Raw genomic sequence first — 5,522 nt, 5'->3', positions numbered from 1 at the left:
TTTTTTCAGTGTCAGCATTAAAATAACAGGATAATCTGTACATAAACTTTTCACTTAACCCTCTCTCACACACACACACACACACACACACACTGAGGAATCACGTGTTGACCTGCCAAATCCAGCTCGTTTCCTGGCTCTTCAGGGAAGTTAAATCTTCTTACTGGGATATTGATAGCTTCAGAAACAGTTGGAGAGAGGGGGAATGTTAATTACAAATGTTTCGGAACAAGATCAGTGTGAAATCCCTGCTGTGCTGGAGCCTGTTCTGGCTGTACCGCTTTGTGTCAGCGCCTCTCTAATGTGGAAGGTAAAGCTTGCAGTTGGGAGAGGCATGAATTCTAAGCGTGGTTAAAAAATATCCAGAATAATGGTCAGTGACTTAACTTGAGTGTGTATTTAAACCACGACAGTCTTGTCGGGTTAAACTTAAAATGTAGTGTCCAACACCAAACTTGGGAAGTTCTGACAAACTTTCTTGGGAAGCAGTCACCTCTCATTCTGTGGTTCAACAACTTAAACGAGACGAGCTGCCTGCGAGTGGCGGAGTGTGAATTCCACCAAGAGTTTGATTAACGGGACTTAACAGGGGTGGGGGCTATCCCTGAGCTGGGGTCAGAAGGCTTGGGGAGCGTCCTGGTCCTACCACCTTTAAGGACTGATTACCGCTACTTGGCAGCTGGCAGTTAGTAGCGTGTGTTAAGTCTTTGCATTGTTTTTTTTAACCATATGATCACAGCTGTTTCTTCTTCTTAAAGGTGCACTCCACCCATTTCACAGGTGATCATTTTCAATTTAGTTGTCATGAGCTTTGTCAAGTCTGAGAAAACTACTCGAGTGACAACATCCAGGTATTTTAGCTCAGACTTGGAAACAGTTTGAAAGGCAGCTGTGCCTCAAATTGTTATTTAGGATTTTCTATGTATGACAAATGAATCTTAACTCAATTGTTACGTACCAGCTTTTAAAAAAAAAAAAAAAAATGCATTTTATAGAATTGTGTATGGAGGGCTGCAGCTAATAATTATTTTATTATGATTAATCTGCCAATTATTTATCCAATTAATGGATTAAAGACTTTACAGGTGTTGGGAGCACTACTGTTATATCAGCGTATATGGGGAAAAAAAGTTGTATAAAGGCTTTTGTGGCACCAGAAAGGCGGCGTTGGTTGGGGCTGAAGACTACAAGTTTGAAAATAAATGAATGAGTGGCATTGTGGGTAATGTAGGTGCCAGGTTTTGACAACAATGCATAGAATAAAAAAAAGACCATGTCTGGTACTGCTGCATCGATGTTGATATTGTTTTGTTTTTTAACTGTCCATCATGTGTCTGAGAATGTTAAAGGAGCACAATGCTAAATCAATGGAGAACTATTTTAATCATCTGGTCAATAAACTGTCAGAAAATAGTGGAAAAAAATTCCCAGAGCAGAAACTGACACATTCAGTAGTCTTGTTTTGTTCAACCAACAGTCCAAAACCCAAAAATATTCAGTTTACTGTCGTGTAAGACAAAGAAAAACAGCAAATTAAAACGAAGACTCCCTCATCAAAATAGTTGTCAGTTCATTTTCAACTTGTTGTCTCGTCTTCTCCTTACACCTCCAGGTGGATAGACTATTCTGTGTGGAGGAGGCACGAAAAAGCAATATTCTTCTTTTATCAGCTAAGTTTAAGCTATACCTTGTCTGGGCACAATGACAAATGCAAATCAAAGACCCCATTTTGTTTCCATAAATCCTCTTACATCACCTTTTAAAAAGCAATTTATTTAACTGCTTCTAATCCAGATTTCTATTTTGTTCGGTGCACTGTAGCCCTTATGGTGGAATAACCTCTGTTCCGTATCTCAACTTCCCATCAATTGTAAGGGAATATACATACCGTTGACCTGAGGATAGAGGCAGAAATGAGCCAGTAAGCGTTTTTCACAATCTCTGTAGTGTCTGGAAGTAGGCAGGCAGAGATACTAGACCTGCTAAGGGAGTTTTTAAATTAAGCCTGCAGATTGTGTAATATGCTAAGTCAGGAAATTAGCATGTGTGCTTTAATATTTTTTGGACTGTTGGGAGACAAGTTTTTAAGTGGATGGCCTTTTGCTTGGGAACGTACACAGTACCACAAAATGGTGCCGGAGAGATTAGTCTCTCTCCAAAGTGAAGCCAATAGAAAACCCATTAGTTTGAGCTGATCTGGAAATTATATGGAATTGATCCTGAGGTAAGGACAGTTTTTCATGCTCAATACTTCCCATTGATTCACACTGCCATAATTACAAATGAAAATCATTATGTCTCCAAGTTGTATTTTGTTAGTGTCTGATACACGGGTACACAACGATTGCATGCAGTCCTGCTTCTTGTGCAGTACAGTCCCTCAGCACTTGTCTCTATGCTCTCACATAATGTTGGAATCCTTAGATATTATTAAAAATTGATTTCTGACTGAGTTGGAATGAGGTTCGTAGTTTAACTTTTGCTCTGCTATTCAAGCTGAAAAGTTATTTGTGGTCAAGGATATACTGTACATTTCCTCACCAGCTGTTCATAACACACCCCTCCCTGCACCCCACGCTGATGTCAGGGGCCAGTTTATGTGGCTCTTTGACAGTAACTCACCAAAAGTAGCAAACACAAACAAACCCGCAGACAGGTATTGTTCAGGAGTGTTTCCAAACAGTGTGAATCACCGTCTCGCTACAGCTCAATCTCCCACCACCCACGGAGTCCTGGATGGCGCCTCATCATCATTTGAGGCCGTGGGTAGGGAAGTTTATTGCAGAACACCTCAGCGTTTCAGGAAATCCATCCCCACACCCCAGTCCTCCTACCATCCCACGCCGGTCCTCCCCCTATCCCCCCACCAACGCCGCCACCAATCGGAGCCGAGACAGGTGTCTTATCTCCATCACACAGCACAAGCACAGCCAATCTTCCAGGAAGATGGCGACTGGAATGTGACAAATCCATCTGTCCTGGTTTGAATTTGTATGCTAATTTGAAGTAATAGCCCCTCTGGTGACAGTGCAAGGGAACAATTCAATCATGCCATCTATGACAGTTGCTTTCCAGCCTTCTTTGTGATATGGGAGTATATGCACGTACCGCCGGGTTAGGCTTGATAAATTGGTTATGTAGGGGAGATGTGGCATGTAGACTGCATGTTTAAAATGGGCTGCCAGTTTGAAATGAATCTACTACTGAAGGCACCTGTGCAGAAATGTGCAGCTACTACCTGTAGGAAGAGGGGGAAACAATATTTGATTTGACCTCATTTATTTCCACACAGCGCTGCTGGATTGGTAGCTGTCCTGAACTTTCACCCAATTTCACTGCCGCAGCCTTCATGAGATATGTGCGAATGATAGAAATATCCCCACATAAAGTCACAGTAACACAATTGTTACATTGTCACACTGAATTATCTCAGGCCATTGATTTGATTCCGTGAAAAGCTTTCATGTGTCACTGGGACGAGGAAGAAACGAATCAGAGGGAGCTCACAGAAGATGCAGGAACAAGCTGAGCTGTGCCATATATTCAGAAAGAGGCCGATTTGTGATTTCTCTTGTGCCTTGACACTCCCCTGCACTGTGCAAATGTATGGCACTCCATAATCTTTAAATTAATCTACAGCACAGGACAGATTATGGTTGATGCTGACAGATAAGGCTAAAGAACAAACCGCTCTTCATTTTGCTTGCATCATTCTTTTTCTTTACCTCCAGATCAGGTCCTGCGTTCTTTCAAGGCACTGAGTTGGTTTACTACATATTTACCAGCCAACAGCGTGTGGTTCGTATTGTTTTCACCTTGTGTGTCTGTGTTTGGTGTTTATATGTCAGTCTGTGGACCGATTTTGTCAGCTTGATAGCGTCACAACTATGCAAGATGCAGTCATGCAACTTTACAGCCGTGTAGTTGAGATGAAAATGAAGGCAGAGTAGGTGGGTAGGAAGTAGGGAAGGGCCCATTGGTCCCCTCACTTTACATCCTTGGCCCACATTCGTTTTAAGTCAAGGATCACTGTTAATGGTTGTTTTTAACGGATGTTACACAATACTATGTTAGTATGTGGTTGTGGTCCGACCCATTAGTACATGAGTACCAATAGCGCTAACATGTTGGCATGTCCTCCAATGATGCATTTCCATTCAAACATACAACAAAATAATCATAAAGTGCAAAATCACTCAGTCCTGCAATTGTCACAGAAAGCTGAAAGCAAACTCCGTTATTGTGTTGCTGTTCAATAGCATAGCAATTTCATGTATTTTTATTCCACAATTTGCAGTATTGACACCGCTAACAAGCCTCGTGAGAATTAATTAGATGAAATATGTAGGCTCTGTTATGGCCAATCACCATGGGGGACATTCCCTGTCATTCTCTGTCTTTCTATACTCTCACCACTGCAGCGAATTCTTGACAATTTCTCCAGGAAAAGAAAATGCACAGCGCTGTGCCAATTGACCACACTTCAAACGGGTGCAGATCATGCGTGGCAAACACGTCTGATCAAACAAGGAGGCCGGCAAAGAAAACTGATGAACAAAAGGCCCGTCTAACTGCACGGGTCTCACATCACAATAAATAGCGTGCTAAAAGACAGCTCTCCAAATGAGCTCTGCTGGCAGCCCTTCTTGTAAAGTTTGCAGAGAATTGAAAGGTTTTCTGTGCTCAGCATGGCTGCACGTGGATAACAGATTCTGGAGTGCAATATTGTACTGGTTTTGTTCTGAAGGAAGAAGGTTTTCCACAATGCTTTACAATTATTCTAATGGTTGACATACTGCACTTAACCCACTAGTTTTTGTCCCAATGTTGAGACGTTGCAAAAATCTATATATTTACGACATAATTTATAAAAACCTGCCTTGATTTTAAAATGGACATGTTACATGATGCTGTCAGCCCCATCATTACAAGTGAAGTGTCCATAATGTCATGCTTTAGTAGGTTTATGACCAGAAACACTCCCTGCCCTTCATTGTATACTGCAGATTAAGTGTAAATGATGGGAAAGAGAACAGTGATCCAATCCAGGAGGATTTTCATAGGAGCATAAAGTATTTTGAAGTGCAAGGTACCATGATGGCATTACAGTAATATAAGAGTAATTTTATGTCAACCTTTGGTCAGACAATATAAAACTACTGAATAAATCTCAAAGTGTTTGGTATGAAGCTTTTTGCAACTAAAACGTATTGATTTTTCATCAAGTGTGTGTTGACATGTAGATAGTCCAGAACCAGGTGCAGCTGATCGTATTTACCCTAAACACGTGAGCTAAGTTTGATTGATACTTTGTAATGGAGGTCATTGCTTTATCTGATTACAATTTCTCAGGTCACCTGACCCAGATTTGTATCGCCGAAAATGGTGCTTATGTTACTCCGAGTCTGCTGACTGTGTTTATGCCTGTTTTTTCCCGCCTTTTTCCTACCTTGAGATTTATCCAACACCAGTGTTCAGACAGTTTCATATTCTATTCTGCTATTTTTACAAGGCACAGTTCT

This window comes from Enoplosus armatus, chromosome 23, assembly GCF_043641665.1.
Source record: "Enoplosus armatus isolate fEnoArm2 chromosome 23, fEnoArm2.hap1, whole genome shotgun sequence".
Classification (NCBI taxonomy): Eukaryota; Metazoa; Chordata; class Actinopteri; order Centrarchiformes; family Enoplosidae; genus Enoplosus; species Enoplosus armatus.
This window is presented reverse-complemented; position numbering follows the sequence as displayed.